Source organism: Saimiri boliviensis, chromosome 10 (genome assembly GCF_048565385.1).
Source record: "Saimiri boliviensis isolate mSaiBol1 chromosome 10, mSaiBol1.pri, whole genome shotgun sequence".
NCBI lineage: Eukaryota > Metazoa > Chordata > Mammalia > Primates > Cebidae > Saimiri > Saimiri boliviensis.
In genome coordinates, this window is record NC_133458.1 from 77127036 (window position 1) to 77145896 (window position 18861).

Consider the following 18861-nt stretch of genomic DNA (forward strand, 5'->3'; position numbering starts at 1 on the left):
ATGTAAGAAATCTGCTCCTGTACTCCTGTATCAAAAATAAAAGTTGAAATTTTTCTTTAAAAAAAACCATAAACTGCATAAAGAAATGCTAATATCTACAAAATTTGTTTCTTTCCCAAATCACAGTTTTAAAAGATCTTTCCAGTAAGACATTTCATCTATTGACAAAAATAGAGTTCATACATGGAAGATGTTTCTATCCTAAGCCTGGTCCAAAACCTCACTTCCTCATTTTCCTTGATTAATTTCACCTCCACTTGCTGTTTCATTTAATGTGAAATCAAGACACCCATTTTCAAAACATCTCAAAAATATTTCTTGCCTTAGAAATATTTTAATATTTCCTTTACATTCTGCTCCGAGTTGATTTAAGAAAAAAAAAATCGTGCCTTTCATGACTTTTTCTGTATTCAAAGCACAGTGAGATCACAGTAAATGTCAGCTGCCCAGTGATTCTGCTGGATGGTCCCATTTTACCAACTGTGACAGTCACCTACTGGCTTCTCAATTATATGTAAGCAAGAATTTTTTTAAAAAAATCCTAAACCTTTACTAGCTCAGCTAATAAGATTACTAATTGGAAGTCTGTTTATTTGGGTGCCTGTATTATGTAAGTGTATTTGCTTGTTTCAAAAATGTGAAGGCTCAGAGCTTAGGTCATTTTTTATTGATAATTGCTCAGGTGATATAAATAAATCACAACATCTGGAACAAAAACAACCATACTTCAGAATTTCCTTTTTATTTATAGGAGAAGTTTGAGTAACACATAGTGCTATTTTTATTCATACATGCATCAAAATTCAATTGTGTTTTTAAAATCTGACTGGCTAACCTTGAGGCATTTATGAGATTATTATGACAAACCATAGTATTTTATTTTAATAAAAATACTGCCTCTAAAGTAGTTATTTCTTTTTAACTACCACAAATGTAAGAAATGGGAGTCTGTTTATTTTAAAAAAAAAATTGGCTTTTGTTGAATAGTTTATAAGCAACCAGAAAAGAATAATATAAAAACAAATTATTGATTGGCATTTGCAAAGTAATTCTAGCTGCGTTTTAAAATTGGTAAAGAGTCCATTAAGATACTGGATCATTTGGAAAAATTGGAGTCAAAAAACCAAAACCCTGGATTCCATACCTAACAGTAGTAATGCTTAAATAAGTCATTTAAATTTTCTTGTCTATAAAATGAAGCTGATAGTACCCCATGAAGAGGATCCTTGTAAGATTTTAAGAATAGACAAGATTAGGCCGGGCGCGGTGGCTCAAGCCTGTAATCCCAGCACTTTGGGAGGCCAACGCGGGTGGATCACGAGGTCGAGAGATCAAGACCATCGTGGTCAACATGGTGAAACCCCGTCTCTACTAAAAATACAAAAAATTAGCTGGGCGTGGTGGCACGTGCCTGTAATCCCAGCTACTCAGGAGGCTGAGGCAGGAGAATTGCCTGAGCCCAGGAGGCGGAGGTTGCGGTGAGCCGAGATGGTGCCATTGCACTCCAGCCTGGGTAACAAGAGCGAAACTCCGTCTCAAAAAAAAAAAAAAAAAAAGAATAGACAAGATTTGAGTGCTTAGTATGTATTATTAACCCTTTTAAGCACTTTAGATGTATTAAGTCAATCTCTCAATTATACTAAGAGGTAGGTGCTACCACTGCCTTCATTTTATCAATGAGAAACTGAAAGCCTTTAAAGGTTAAGTGGACCACCTCAGGGTACCAGGACTCTCTTCATAACTCACTGCCAGAGAACAAGATTACTGAGTCATAGCCATGAGCTCTGCTTATAGCGCAGCCAGGGGCTGAAATCAGTCTAAATGACTTCTCAGTCATCAATTAAAAGAAACTTGGATAAATAATAGCTTACTTTTCTCTACTGAAATATGTTTCTAAGGGCATAGTTTCCCCTTTCCTGCTGATTAAAACCACAAGCAAGACACAAGTCCTCTAAAAGGTAGAATGTCTTTTCTATCACTATTGTAAGAAATATTGTACTGGTGAAAAGCCACAACCTAAGAAAGATATATCAAATTCATACTATAGAAACACAATTTCTTCAATAATCTCAGCCTCATATGTTTATGCCTATGAATAGAAAATTGTCAAAATGCAGAATAGGGAAATGAAAATTCCAAGGTAATGAAAGAATATTATTCATTCTGGGATTAATAAGGTAAATCATTTAGTACATGTTATTTGCAAAAAAACAAATTCCAAAAATAAATTCCTCAGCCCAGATATTCTCCTTTGTTTTTAGTAGCTGCTAGGGCATGCCCTGAAGATCTCTGTGTAACTAAGTATCCTATTCTTGTCTTAGCCCGAGAGAATTTGTCTGTAGTCTCTAAAGTCCTTTTACAGAACACCCAGAAAATAATGTAAGGTAGGGTAAAAAGCATGCAGCACCTGCCACAGAATAACAGCCTGCCTTGTATTCGCAGTATTGAAGTTGACGGCTCCTTCTGGCTGCCCAGCCTCTGAATTCTATACTCAATTTTTTTTTTTTTTTTTTAGCTCTCAAGGCTAGACATTTCCCTTCCTGAATATACTTCTAGGCCTCTTCTGGACAGACCTACTGCCATGTCCCTTTAGCCTCATACACACATAGAACCTGATAATTTATATGACTCCATTGATCTGTTTCAGCTTGGCTGTAAACGATTAAAAAATATATATATGACATCCCTGGGTCAATTGTGATATGATAGGCAGTGAAGAGGAACACAAAATGTTAAAATAAAAAAAAACTAGTGTTTTCAAGGTATAAACCCTAAAGGACAAGAGAAGAAACATTGATATGGTTTGGATGTTTGTCCTCTCCAGTTATGTTGAAACGTAATCTTCAATGTTGGAGGTAGGGCCTGGTGGGAGATGATGGACTCATGGCTCTGGAATGATTTACCACAATCTCCTTGGTAATAAGTGGGTTCTCACTCACTTCATGCGAGATCTGGTTGTTTAAAAGTCTACTCACCCACACACACACCCAACCACCACCACTACTACTACTACCACCTGGCTCTCTTGCTCCCTCTCTCGCCATGTACTTGCTTCACCTTAACCTTCTGCCATGATTGCAAACTTCCTGAGTCCCTCACCAGGGTCAAATGCTAACTTACCCAGCCTCAGGTATTTCTTATTAGCAACACAAGAGCACCTACCACAAATAACTATATTTTTAACCATACACATTCTGATATTTTGAGTTTTCTTTGGGAAATTGCTGGATAAATCCAGAAATAAACTGAAGATATCACTGTGTCGATTCCCTCTTCCAAGTATCTTTATTTCTATCTATTCTGTTTTCCTCTTTGGTTAGAATATACTTGAGTCTCAACTCAACTCTATACAACTCTGTATAACTCAAATAATTCTATCACAACTAAGGTTAATACACCCACAAAGCTACTTTCAAATATGAGCGGAAACATTTGGGCTACTTTTGCCAGCACTGGGATGAAAGAAAGTAAATCACGGCTGTTAGTATCTCCTACAAAATAGCTGAGTGAAGAAATATGGAAATATAAAAGAAACTTGCAATAATATTCCTAAGTTGGTTTTACCCAAAGACAATATCTTCTATATAATGATATAGAATACTAGCATACAAATTGAAGAACTTAATATCTTTAGTGGTATATTTTGCCATTCAAATCTAAGGCCAAGAACACTAGGTAACTGTTAAGTAACTTTAAAGAGAAAATACATATTATAAATAATATAAAAATAGATGTACCTATAGTGTTAACAGTTATTCCTTGATGCTCTTCCTCGTAAAAATATTCTGATTAGGGTAGCTTAAAACTAATCCCCTTTCACTGATCTTGGCAGAGGATTTTTAGCAAGTAATTCTATTTAAATTACTACACAGAATTAATCCTTTTCATTGCTTAAGGCAAAAAAGAAACCAGAGACTATAAACTGGGGTTGAGATAGTTACATTGAATTCTTTCTTTCTTAATTGAAACGATTGAATGAAGTATTTTGCATTATAAGTAAATCCTTCCTCTACATTTATTTTGCTCCCTTCTCAAGGAATAAAAGACATGTATTTACAAGAAAGTTATAAAATACTAGTTGTATGACTGACTGAAAATTTACTATCATTTCCAGAATGCATAAAACTAAGATGCTTGTATCAACCAAAATGAAAAGTAATAGAAAAACACCGTGAATGATTTTTTTTCTTTTGTGAATTCAGGAGAAAATCCCAAATTATGCCTGTCTTTGCAAGTTTGGCAAAATCTAACTTTTACAATGCTACCAATAGGCTAATTATTGAAACTATACATGCTGTTTTTCTCAATTCTATAATTCTTTAGAAAACAACAACAAAAAAGATACATAATGAGGGGAAAAAATGAGCTCTTGTAACCCAAGATGGTGGTTATTAACAAATACATGATAGAATAAAGGAAGCGAAAGGGAAGAGATGAAGCACCTATGTATATTATCTTTAAGAAGGTTTCATCACATTTCTACTTAAATACCACTGGCAAGACCTGAGTTAGAAAGTCATTCAATAGCAAAGTAAACTGGAAAATGCAGTCCATGTTAGGTTATGCTGAGCCAAAAATTGAGGACTGTATCACAGGAGGAGAAGCTATCAACCAGCAGGCTCTGACATACTCTGCCTCTTTCATCATCCATGGACTTACTCTTCCCACACACGGAACTCATTCTGCCCCTCTCCAAGGGACCCAGTGCCAAAGTTCTATCCAGTTTCAGCATCCAGCTCAAAGTCTAGGATGTCTGGGTGATACAATGCATCAAGTCTGGATACGATAACTCACAGCCCGGCAACCTAGAATGGTTCACATCTGTAATCCTAGCTACTCAGGAGGTGGAGGCAGGAGGATCACTTGAGTCCTGGGCGTTCAAGTCCAGCCTGGGCAACATAGTAAGAACTCCATCTCAGAAAGAAAAAGAAAATACAAGATACGATACAAATTATTTGGCCTTTCATGCCATTCAATGGTGAAGCAATAATTGGCTTTCTCCACTAGAAAAAGCAGAAAATTGGAAGTTCATTGCCATCACTGGTACTTTACAATTACCAAAACCTGCTGACAAAAAATTATGAAAACTTCCTTTTTTTGAGTAGATCATCTAGCAAGTTTGGTTTTGCTTTCTGGTGGCAACATCCTTGCCCAATGTCTTGGACCTCATTTCTTCCCTTTGGGAGCTTCTTCCTGCTGTATTACATCTCATAGTCACATGTAAGTAGGCACTTGAGTTTGCTCTTTAGGATGGCTGTGTAGATTTCACAGCCTGCTTCCTGCTGATGCAGCTTAGTGTGTCTGAGGGTTTTATTAGAGATGGAAGAATTATAAGTGTTTGCAATCCAGTCTTGTTAGTTAGGGTGGAGATGTGCAAAGATCAGCATTTACAGTTCCCTCAAAGACTGTTCACTTTGAGTCAATTCCAAATGCACATAACTAGACCCACAAATCTTATCTAGGCATAGTTTTTGAGCCAAAGGAATCTGGTCTTTAATTATTAGATTTTAATTACTGGCTCCAGTGCTGCCCATTTCTCTCTCTTCCATTGCCAGACCGTGAGGTTATTACCTTGGGGACATTTGAAAAAGTCAGTGTATTAGTCTTCTCAGGCTGTCATAACAAAATGTTGCAAACTTGGTGACTTAAACAACAGAAATTTATTTTCTCACAGGTCTGGAGGCTGGAAGTTCAGGATCAGGTGCCAGTAGGGTTGGTTTCTGATGAGACCTCTCTTCTAGCTTACAGATAGCCACCATCTCGCTGTATCCTCACGTCTGTGCATACACATGGAGAAAGCGAGATCTCTGGTATTTTTGCCTCTTCTTTTAAAGACATCAGTTCTATAGGATTACGGTCCTACCCTTATGACCTTATTTAACTTTGATTAACTCCTTAAAGGTCCAATTTCTAAATAAACTATATTGGAGGTTAGGGCTTCAATATATGAATTTATGGGAAGGCAAATACAATTTACTTCATCACTGCAGGCTTGAGAGAAAAGGCAGTACTTTTGATCTGATCTTTGCCACTAGTTTTGCCATCACAGTTGGCTTAGAAATTGCTTTACCTTCTGCTAAAGTTACTGCCTTGTTTGGGGTTATAGAATCAGTCAGCTATTTCAACCCTGCAAGTTTTTAATTATCAAACTCTTCGTCAGTTTGTAGTCCAGCTGGAGGCAGAGATGGTTGAGCTCAGCGTAGTAATGTTACCTTTATCTCTGCTTACAGCCTGGGCAACTCTACTCTAAATAATGTTTCACTTCTACAGCTTTGTTGAAAGCAATAACAACAATAAAAACAAAACCTAACATTTTGAATTATTCTTGCCATTTTTTCTTTTCAAAGCTTATCCTCACCAGGCATATGGACCGCCCTCTAAGAGACCTTTGGGGATGGTGTTCTCGAATGTTTCCAGTGACAAATTAGCCGTCACCAGACTTCTAATCAGCAGTGAGTTCCATTACCTGACCGCTTACACTAATCCAACACCAAATGTTGATTCCAGCATCCCATTTCCAAGAACACTTGAATTACTATTAGATTCAGCTATGAGTGACAGAAAACCCAAAACGGCAGCAGATTTTAAAACGTGACAGTCTGTTCCTTCTCATCTAACCTCCTGGTGTATGGTCCTGGACTGGTTGAGTATGCCACAGGGTCTGGGACTCAGACTCCCTCTATCTTGTTGCCATTGACCCTTAGTGTTCTGGATTTTGTTTATTGACAACTAGAATGTGTTTTCACCTCCTTATCACAGTGGCCAGATGCAGATGAATACACTTTATAGATTCTCTACCAGCTAGGGTTTCTGATATAATGTTGGTTGTGCCAATGAAAGGCATTCATTAGAGATTTGGACAGTAGAAGAGAGGTAAATGCTATCTTCTTAGAACAGTGGATACAGTGGTGGCTTTCAAGCAATTTCTGTCAGAAGCCACATTTTAAACATTACTCTCTTGTGGTATGAGGCGGCCAAGGGGACAGCAGAGGGGACAACAGCAGCAACAGCTGCCTGATCTGCACCGCGTAAGGACAATAATTCACCTTAATGCCAGCTGACCTTGGTTTCTCTGGTTTCTGGTTTCCTTTCTGCCAACCCTTATGATTATTTCGTAAGCACTTATTTCACTGTACTACATCCTTTCTGCTTTGGCTACCTGGACTGGTTTCCATTTTCTTACCTGAATGCTGGCTGATATACCTACCATGTTTTCTTGATCCACATGTTTGAAGTTGAAGCTAATTCACTGCTCCCACATTTATCTTTCCGTCTAAAGACAGGAGAGAAAGGCAGTAGAAGGCAAGCAGTCTCCTCTCAAGAGCATGGCCTGGAAGTAGCACACATCACTTCCACTAGGACTCTTTAGAACACAGTCCCATGGTCACCCCGAGATGCAAAGAAGGCAGAAGAGTAGACACCGCAGGGCAAACACATGATCATGAAAACTCTGGGAAATTAATTGCTAAAAGGAAGAAGAGAAGAATTGGATATCGTGGGGACAATTAGCAGTCTCTATCACAGATCCCCTCAATGCATTGCCCACTTTCAATAACAAAGCAATTATGGTTGTAAACTGAGAAGAGGAAAGGTATTGAAAAGACAGTAAGAAGGTTTAGACCCAAAACCAGACAATGTGAAAGTGTTAAGATATCAACAGTAGCCAATCACAGACCAGAAAAAGGAAAAGGTCATTTTGTCATAAATTTAATTCTGTCAATAAAACTGTCTTAAATTATTGAATTTCTTTCCTCATATTCTGGTCCCTTGAGACTTACAACAGCCTTCCTTACACACTTTTGAGTGGCATTTACTAAAGTAATACATTTCAGTTTTCTTCTTTATTAGGCCAGCCTTCCTTATGTTCTCAGAACACTAATCACTGAGGTCTACATTTGGGGCAGAAAATTCAGTACTATATATATTCGGATATTTTATTTTCTAAAGAGAATTTTATTATAACCCGTAGTCAAAACCTTTATTATATTTTTGTGGGCTTCCTTTACAAATGATTCTGTTTGAGATTCAGGCCCCAATTAGGAAACATTGTCTTTGCTTCAGAGAAGGTGGTGGCATTTTTAAAGCTCCAAGCTTAGCACCTTAAAGAGTTTGGACAGAAAGCAGCACTTGAATCTTATAATTATACTGTGTTTTGAAGCAAGAATTATGACAGGTGTGCAAGCAGGACCAAGTAATGAGAGAGATGGCAAAACAGTTGAATTTTTACATAATTCACTGGTCAAAAGCTAATCGTTAACCATAATAACAACAGGAGTTTAGGAAGACTAGAGCTTCAATTATGGCTCAAAGTAACGTTTCCTATTAGAATTTCAGCAACATTTTAATACACTAGCTGCAATGTTTTATCCAATATTTTGGCTTTTATTTCACCTAGAAAATATCTCGTATAATTCTGCCGCATTTGTAATCACAGAACAGTTGATATTTTAGAACCTTAAAGACCATCTTGTTCAGCCTCCCATTTAGGAAGGAATTTACCTGTAACGACCCCTACATACCTTGTTGAGCTTCTAAAATAATGGTGCCTCAGCTTGCTATTTGAAAAACTAGAAGAGTAGAACCTACCTCAAAGGCTGTTAAGAGAATTCTTTAGTAATATTTATAAAACCCTTAGAAAGTATTAAATAATGCCAGGCGCGGTGGCTCAAGCCTGTAATCCCAGCACTTTGGGAGGCCGAGGCGGGTGGATCTCGAGGTCAAGAGATCGAGACCATCCTGGTCAACATGGTGAAACCCCGTCTCTACTAAAAATACAAAAAAGTAGCTGGGCATGGTGGCACGTGCCTGTAATCCCAGCTACTCAGGAGGCTGAGGCAGGAGAATTGCCTGAACCCAGGAGGCGGAGGTTGCAGTGAGCCGAGATCGTGCCATTGCACTCCAGCCTGGGTAACAAGAGCGAAAACTGCGTCTAAAAAAAAAAAAGAAAGTATTAAATAACAAATATTTACTAAACCAAAACCTACTACTAAAGAGAAAGAACTGTGGATCCAAGAGAATGACACATAGAAGGGGAGTTTCCGTACCATTTAGAAAGCTCTTCTCAGAATATTTTCCTCTGAGGCCCTGAATTTGGTTCTCCGGCTTCCCTAGCAGCAGCACAGGCTTTCTGCCCCTTCAGTGCTCCAAGCATCAACCACTGGGGTAGCTGTTTCTCTTTCTTTAGGACCAAAATTAAAGTCTCAGTTAAGTCCACGAGATACCTGCCAGGAATATAAGCAGTGGATGTGTTAAGGAATGTGGATAGCTATATTTGTTCATTTTGAATAGATTTATCACTAATTGTCAATCCAAACTCAGATCATGTCACTTCTCTATTCAAATTTACGCAGAGTAAAAGCCAAAATCTTTACAAGGCCCAACGAAATATGGCCCCTTTGTACCACTTTGATATCTCTCCCTAAGCTTCTCTTGCCCTTCCTGCCACACCAATGTCACTTGTCCCGCACACCATCACCAACTGTATTGGAATCCTTCTGTAGTTCCACATATCAATCACACTCGGAGCTCAAGACTTTTGCCTCTGCCTTTTTTCCACCTGGAACATCCAGCCATAAACCCCCATATCCTCATGGCACACGTTCTCACCTTCTTCAGCTCTTTCCTTAAAATAAGGCCTTCTCTAGTCACCATACATAAAATACAACCAACCTCCAAAATTCCCATGCCCAGTACTCCTTCTCCCTCTTACTATACCATATTTTCTTCTGCAGCAATTATCATCATCAAGGTTACTTCATATTTACTTGCTTTTCTCTTTGTTCTCTGCACAAACATCTCTACACCCTGCCCAACAATACTATGTAAGCTCCATGAGGATCATAACTTTGTTCCCTGGAATATCCCAGTCTTGTACATTGTAGGTGCCCAATAATATTTATTGAATGAGTACATAGATGAATATATAATTAAAATTTACATATGTCTACCATATATATATAAGCATACTTATCAGGCTGTTTTCTCTCTTAATTCAGCCATGTGTTCACGGCTGCCAGTAACCCTAGTTTGGGCAGCAGCCTCCAATATTTAACAACTAAACCAACAAAGCTTGTTGAATGTAATCGTTCTCAGCACTGACCTAGTCATGGCATCCATGAGGTTCACAGAGCCCAGGGTGCCCCCAAATCACCTGTGACCTCTCTCTTTCATGGAGATTCTAATTCAATAAGCCCTTCAAACCAAAAATAGCTCTTAGTAAGAGCTAAAATAGTCATTTATTTATACTTCATAGTATAAATAACACTTCAGGCTATGAAGCCTGTGCAAGATTTTCTTAGGTATCTGTAAAATGCACAAACATGGAGGTGGTTGGGAAGCCAGATGAAGGTAAAAAGAACCCAGCTGGGTGTGGTGGCTCAACCCTGTAATCCCAGCACTTTGGAAGGCCGAGGTGGGTGGATCACCTGAGGTCAGGAGTTCCAGACCATCCTGGCCAACATGTTGAAACCTCATCTCTACTAAAACAAAAATTAGATGGGCATGGTAGTGGGCCCCTGGAATCCTAGCTATTCAGGAGGCTGAGGCAGGAGAATCACTTGAACCCAGAAGGCAGAAGTTGTAGTGAGCTGAAATTGTGCCATTGCACTCCAGCCTGGGTGACAAGAGCAAGACTCCATCAAAAAACAAAACAAAACAAAAAACAAAACAAAAGAAAAAAAAGAAAAGTGGACTGCAATGAGCAGTGGCCAACTATCACATTCCTCTCCCAAAGTGACTCACTCTTCTGAAATAAAATCAGACTTTGGAGAAAAAGTTAAACTCCTCCTAGGCAAATTATCTGTGATTGTGGAGAAGACAACAGAAAAGAAAATAAGCAGATTACATGATAGAAAGTATGTTACTAACATACTGAATAGCTTGTATCTCTACTCACCAAAAGAGAACTATCTTTTGAGTTTTGGAGGATTCAAAGTTCAGAAAAAAAGATCACAATGATTGATATGTTTTCATGTGTGCACCCAGAAAATGACACAAAATAGGCTTTTTTCAGCTACTATTAGTCATTTAGTCAGTAACATCTGCTGCTAGTCCTCATAAACATCGGATGTGCAAAGCATCATTGTATAATGTCCTCCAAAGCATGAATTCAGACACTAAACTGTCTTTAGGTGAGTCCAAGAGAGTCCCATTACATTTATTCAACAAATACTTAATTGAGTGACTGCTACGTGCCTGTTGGTGTTCAAGATGTAGGAACAACATATTAGTGAATAAAACCAAAATCTCTGTCCTCATTGAACCTGCATCCTACCAGTCCTATGTAGTTCCATTTTTCAGTGAAGTTATACTTACCAAAGAAGATTAGCTTATTTACAAAGTAGATGTGATTAGGAGATTTAAGAGTAGAGTTATGGGTTTAAAATGGTAAATATATTTAAAACTGTTTATAGTAATGATGCAAGTGGAAAATATGAATGCAATCAGACTGTGTTTTTCATAAGCCTCTGTTATTTAAGAGCTGATACTTATTTTAAAACCTCATAGACTTCTTTCTCTAAAAATAGAAAATATTAAGGAAGATTAAAATAACTTGTCCTTCATTTAATGCAACAAACAATAGAAAATAATAAAGCTTAAAAGTTAGAATATTTCTTTCATTGCAAAGCATAAATTGGGAGATCTAATAATCCTCTTTCTGTTTTCTAATGTAAGTAATCTTGAAGGGACAACTCTAGACATCTCCTTGCCTATTTAATTTTTGGCTATTTGGCATAATTTTTAAAAAGTGTTAACATTCAAGTAAATAATTTCTTAGGTTATTTTATCACATGCAACTCTATGACCCATATTCTAATTATTTCCACAATTTTATTTTATGACTAGAATAAATAGAACAATAGGAATCAATGATATATCCATATGTTCATTATTACAACCATCTGGTATATCAAATGCATAAGATGAATTTTAGACATAAAATGTATAGATTTAAAGACTGATTATTTAGAGATTGCTTTTTTAGTATTCATTAGTTTTTAATTTAACCTTTTCCTGCAAGCTGCTCAAACCCACAAGAGACCATTAGCTATTGCCACATGATACTGTATAACAACTAATCTCAAAATCTCAGTGGTATAAAATAATAAACATTGTTTTGTGTTGAACACTCTTGAGTTGTAGGTCATCTAGAAGAGCTCTGCTTCATGTGTTTCTCATCCTTATTGTGGGCTAGCAGGTTTCTTGGGGTGGTACAAGCTCAAGAGAACAAGCTGGCACATGTGAAGGCTTATCTGCTAACATCCACCGGCCAATGCAAGGGAAACGGAGGTGCACACTAGCTACTGTGAGGTTGGGGAAGGGCAACAGTAAAGTTCCACGGCAAAGGCTGTAGATCTAGAAAGAGGGAAACAACTGGCCTCAATAATATAATCTACTGAGATCAGATCTGGAACATAGTCTATATATGATGCAATGAGCATAGCATCCATCTCTGAAAGTGTCAGAGGTTCCTATATTCCATACCTAGACAGCTTCAACAGTCCAAGAAATATCTATGATGAGGACAACTGGGTGAGAGGGAGTGTATACACCACTATGAGTATATTATAAATTAGGGTAATGACAATTTATACACTTTGAAAGAAACTGTTTGGTCCTCATAGCTACAGATTTGATTATTACTATAAGTCAAAGTGGCTATCTGATGGTTTTGAAAAGAGAACCACAGCATTCAGTGTTCAATATGGTCCAGATACTGCAAAGTTAAAAAGTAACCTCAAATTTCCATTAAAAAATAAAACCCTGGAGGTGGCTGGCAAGATGGCCCAATAAGAAAAGCTCTGGTCTATAACTCCCAGCAAGATCACCACAGAAAGTGGGTGTTTTCTGCATTTCCAACTGAGGTACCTGGCTCATCTCATTGGGACTGGGTAGACAGTGGGTGCAGCCCATGGAGGGAAAACCAAAGCAGGGTGGGGCATCACCTCACCCGGGAAATACAAGTGGTCAGGGCACTCCTTCCCCTAGCCAAGGGAAACCATGAGGGACCATGTGGTGAGGGACAACGCACTCTGGCCCAGATACTGTGCTTTTTCCATGGTCTTCACCACCCACAGACCAGGAGATTCCCTCGGGTGCCTACACCACCAGGGCCCTGGTTTCAAGCACAAAACTGGTTTGCATTTGGGCAGACACCGAGCTATCTGCAGGAGTGTCTTCCATACTCCTGTGGCACCTGGAACACCAATGACAAACACCTATTCACTTCCCTGGAAGGGAGGTTGAAGCCAGGGAGCTAAGTGGTCTAGCTCAGTGGATCCCATCCCAACAAGCCCAGCAAGCTAAGATCCACTGGCTTGAAATTCTCGCTGCCAGCACAGCAGTCTGAAGTCAACCTGGGACACTGAAGCTTGGTGGGGGAAGTAGTACCTGCAATTACTGAGACTCGAGGAGATGGTTTTCCCCTCACAGTGTAAACAAAGCTGCCGGGAAGTTCAGACTGCGGCAGAGCCCACCGCTGCACTGCAAAGCCGCCACAGCCAGACTGCCTCTCTAGATTCCTCCTCTCTGGGCAGGGCATCTCTGAAAGAAAGGCAGCAGCCCCAGTCAGGGGCTTATATATAACTCCCATCTCCCTGGGTCAGAACATCTGGGAGGAAGAAGCAGCTGTGGATGCAGCTTTAGCAGACTTAAATGATCCTGCCTGCCACCTGAAGAGAGCAGCAGATCTCCCAGCACAGCACTTGAGCTCTGCTAAGAGACAGACTGCTCCTCAAGTGGGTCTCTGACTCCTGTGTCTCCTGATTTGGAGATACCTCCCAGCAGGGGTCGACAGACACCTCATACAGGAGAGTCCCAGCTGGCACCTGGGACAGTGGGGAGGTGCCCCTCTAAGACCAAGCTTCCAGAGAAAGAAACAGGCAGCAATCTTTGCTGTTCTGCAGCCTCCACTGGTGATACCCATGAAACCAGGGTCTGCAGTGGACCTCCAGCAAAATCCAGCAGACCTGCAGCAGAGGGGCCTGTTAGAAGGAAAACTAACACACAGAAAGCAATAGCAGTAACATCAACAAAAAGGACGTCCACGCAAAAACCCCATACAAAGGTCACCAACATCAAAGACCAAAGGTAGATAAATCCACAAAGATGAGGAAAAACCAGCAAGAAAAGGCTGAAAATTCCAAAAACCAGAATGTCTCTTTTCCTGCAAAGGATCACCAGTCCTCATCAGCAAGGAACAAAACTGGATAGAGAATGAGTTTGACGAATTGACAGAAGTAGGCTTGATAAAGTAGGTAACAACAAACTCCTCCAAGCTAAAGGAGCATGTTCTAACCCAATGCAAGGAAGCTAAGAACCTTGAGAAAAGGTTAGAGGAATTTCTAACTAGAATAACCAGTTTAGAGAAGAACAAAATGACCTGATGAAGCTGAAAAACACAGCATGAGAACTTCATAAAGCGTATACAAGTATCGATAGCCGAATCAATCAAGCAAAAGAAAGGATATCAGAGATTAAAGATCAACTTAATGAAATTGAGCATGAAGGCAAGATTCGAGAAAAAACAATGAAAAGGAACAAACAAATTCTCTAAGAAATACAGGACTATGTGAAAAGACCAAACCTATGTTTGATTGGTGTACCTGAAAGTGAGAGGGAGAAGGAAACCAAGTTAGAAAACACTCTTCAGAATATTATCCAAAAGAACTTCCCCAACCTAGCAAGAAAGGCCAACATTCAAATTTGAGAAATACAGAGAACCCCACTAAGATACTCCTCGAGAAGAGCAACCCCAAGACATATAATCATCAGATTCACAAAGTTGAAATGAAGGGAAAAAAAATGTTAAGGGCAGCCAGAGAGAAAGGTCGGGTTACCCACAAAGGGAAGCCCATCAGACTAACAGCAAATCTCTCTGCAGAAACTCTGCAAGCCAAAAGAGAGTGAGCGCCAATATTCAACATTCTTACAGAAAAGAATATTCAACCTAGAACTTCATATCCAGCCAGACTGAGCTTCATAAGAGAAGGAGAAATAAAATCCTTTACAGACCAGCAAATGCTGAGAGATTTTGTCACCACCAGACCTGCCTTAGAAGAGCTCCTTAAGGAAGCACTAAATATAGAAAGAAAAAAGCAGTACTAGACAGTGCAAAAACATACCAAATTGTAAAAACCATTGACTATGAAGAAACTGCATCAACTAATGCCCAAAATAACAAGCTGGCATCATGACAGGATCAAATTCACGCATAACAATATTAATGTTAAATGTAAGTGGGCTAAATACTACAATTAAAACACAGACTGGCAAATTGGATAAAGAGTCAAGACCCATCAGTGTCCTGTATTCAGGAGACCCATCTCACCTGCAAAGACACACGTAGGCTCAAAATAAAGGGATGGTGGAATATTTACCAAGCTAATGGAAAGCATAAAAAAAAAAAAAAAAAAAGCAGGCGTTGCAATCCTAATCTCTAATAAAACAAACTTTAAACCAACAAAGATCAAAAAAGATAGAGGGGCATTACATAATGGTAAAGAAATCGACATAAAAAGAAGAGCTAATTATCCTAAATATATATGCACCCAATACAAGAGCATCCAGATTTATAAAGTAGGTTCTTACAGACCTACAAAGAGACTTAGACTCCCACACAATAATAGTGGGAGACTTTAGTATCTCACTGTCTACATCAGACAGGTCAAGAAGACAGTAAATTAACAAGGATTTTCAGGACTTGAACTCAGATCTGGACCAAGTAGACCTAATAGACATCTACAGAACTCTCCACCCCAAAACCACAGAATATACATTTTTCTCAGCACCACATCACAGTTATTCTAAAACTGACAACATAATTGGAAGTCACGTACTCCTCAGCAAATGAAAAAGAATGGAAATCATAACAGTCTCTCAGAACAGTGCAATCAAATTAGAACTCAGAATTAAGAAACTCACTCAAAACCACATAAATACATGGAAAATGAACAACTTTCTCCTAAATGACTACTGAGTAATAATGAAATTAAGGCAGAAATAAATAAATTATTTGAAACCAATGAGAACAAGACACAATGTACCAGAATTTCTGGGACACATTTAAAGCAATGTCTAGAGGGAAATTTATAGCCCTAAATGCCCACACAAGAAAGCGAAAAAGATCTAAAATCGACACCTAACACCACAATTAAAAGAACTAGAGAAGCAAGAGCAAACAAATTTAAAAGCCAGCAGAAGACAAAAAATAACTAGGATAAGAGCAGAACTGAAAAAGATAGAAACTCGAAAAACTCTTTAAAAAATCAATGAATCCAGGAGATGCTCTTTTGAAAAGATTAACAAAATAGATAGACCAGTAGCCAGACTACATAAAGAAGAGAAGAGAAGAATCAAATAGACACAATTAAAAATATGAAGGGGATATGACCCTGATCCCACAAAAATACAAACTACCATCAGAGATTACTATAAACACCTCTATGCATATAAATGAGAAAAATAGAAGAAATGGATAAATTCCTGGACACATAAACCCTCCCAAGACTAAACCAGGAAGAAGTCGAATCCCTGAATAGACCAATAACAAGTTTTGAAATAGAGGCAGTAATAAATAGCCTCCAAACCAATAAAAGCCCAGACCAGACAGCTTCACAGCCAAATTCTACCAGAGGTACAAAGAGAAGCTGGTACCATTCCTTCTGAAACTATTTCGAACAATAGAAAAAGAGATACTCCTCCCTAACTCATTTTATGAGGCCAACATCATCATGATACCAAAACCTGGCAGAGACACAACACCAACAAAAAAAGTAAATTTCAGGCCAATATCCCTGATGAACATCAATGCAAAAATCTGTAATAAAATACTGGCAAACTGAATCCAGCAGGACATCAAAAAGCTTATCCAACATGATCAAGTTGGCTTCATCCCTGGGATGAAAGGCTGGTTCAACATATGCAAACCAATAATTGTAATTCATCACATAAACAGAACCAATGACAAAAATCACACGATTATCTCAAAAGATGCAGAAAAGGCCTTCAAAACAATTGAACACCTTTCATGCTAAAAACTCTCAATAAACTAGATAATAATAAAAGCTATTCACGACAAACCCACAGCCAATATCATACTGAATGGGCAAAAGCTGGAAGCATTCCCTTTGAAAACCAGCACAAGACAAGGATGCCCTCTCTCACCACTCCTATACGACAAGTTCTGGGTGTTCTGGCCAGGGCAATCAGGCAAGAGAAAGAAATAAAACGTATTCAAATAGGAAAACAGGAAGTCAAATTGTCTCTATTTGCAGATGACATGATTGTATATTTAGAAAACCCCATCATCTCAGCCCAAAATCTCCTAAAGCTGATAAACAACTTCAGCAAAGCCTCAGGATATAAAATCAATTTGCAAAAAATCACGAGCCTTCCCATACACAAATAAGAGACAGAGAGCCAAATCATGAGTGAACTACCATTCACAATTGTTACAAAGAAAATAAAATGCCTAGGAATACAACTTACAAGGATGCGAAGGACCTCTTCAAGGAGAACTACAAACCACTGCTCAAGAAATAAGAGAGGACACAAACAGATGAAAAACATTCTATGCTCATGGACAGGAAGACTCAATATCGTGAAAAGGGCCATACTGCCCAAAGTAATTTATAGATTCAATGCTATCCCCATCAAGCTTGATCTTCTATACAGAATTCAAAAAAAAAAAAACTACTTAAAATGTCATATGAAACCAGAAAAGAGCCTGCATAGCCAAGAAAATCCTAAGCAAAAAGAACAAAGTTGGAGGCATCATGCTACCTTACTTCAAACTACACTACAAGGCTACTGCACCGAAACAGAAATATACACCAATGGAACAGAACAGAGGCCTCAGAAATGACATCACGCGTCTACAAACATATGATCTTTGACAAACCTGACAAAAACAAACAATGGGGAAAGGATTCCCTATTTAATAGATGGTGTTGGGAAAACTGGCTTGCCACATGCAGAAAGCTGAAACTGGACCCCTTTCTTATACCTTATACAAAAAATAACTCAAGATGGATTAAGGACTTAAATCTAAGACCTAAAACGATAAAAACCCTAGAAGAAAACCTAGGCAATACGATTCAGGACATAGGCATGGCCAAAGACTTCATGACTGAAACATCAAAAGCAATGGCAACAAAAACCAAACTTGACAAATGGGATCTGATTAAACTAAAGATCTTCTGCCCAGCAAAACAAACTACCATCAGAGTGAACATGCAACCTACAGAATGGGAGGAAATTTTTGCAATCTAACCACCCGACAAAGAGCTAATATCTAGAATCTACAAGGAACGTCAACAGATTTAAAAGAAAAATAACAAAAAAAAAATTAAAAAGTGGGTGAAGGATATGAACAGACACGTTTCAAAAAAAGACATTTATGCTGCTAACAAACATGAACAAAAACTCATCATCACTGGTCATTAGAGAAATGCAAACAAAACCACAATGAAATGCCATCTCACACCAGTTAGCATGGTGATCATTAACAAGTCAGGAAACAATGGATGCTGGAGAGGATGTGGAGAAATAGGAACACTTTTACAATGTTGGTGGGAGTGTAAATTAATTCAACCAATGTGGAAGACAGTGTGGCGATTCCTGAAGGAACCAGAACCAGAAATACCATTTGATCCAGCAGTCCCATTACTGGATATATACCCAAAAGATTATAAATCATTCTACTATAAAGACACAAGCACACATATGCTTATTGCAGCACTGTTCACAATAGCGAAGACTAGAAACGAACCCAAATGCCCATCAATGATAGACTGGATAAAGGAAATGTGGCACATATACACCATGGAATACTATACAGCCATAAATAAGAACGAATTCATG

The 18861-nt window shown here is 38.5% G+C and overlaps 1 long non-coding RNA gene across 1 annotated transcript in view; it reads right to left on the bottom strand.

Moving 5' to 3' along the window:
• Nucleotides 1–1569: 1569 nt before the first annotated feature.
• Nucleotides 1570–18861, bottom strand: part of LOC141580101 (uncharacterized) — a 175890-nt gene continuing 158598 nt past the window's right edge. The window contains exons 6-7 of the long non-coding RNA XR_012512137.1: nt 9045–9221; nt 1570–7465 (exon numbers count right to left, since the gene is read on the bottom strand). This is a non-coding gene — a long non-coding RNA (uncharacterized LOC141580101). The remainder of the gene's footprint in view (nt 7466–9044; nt 9222–18861) is intronic.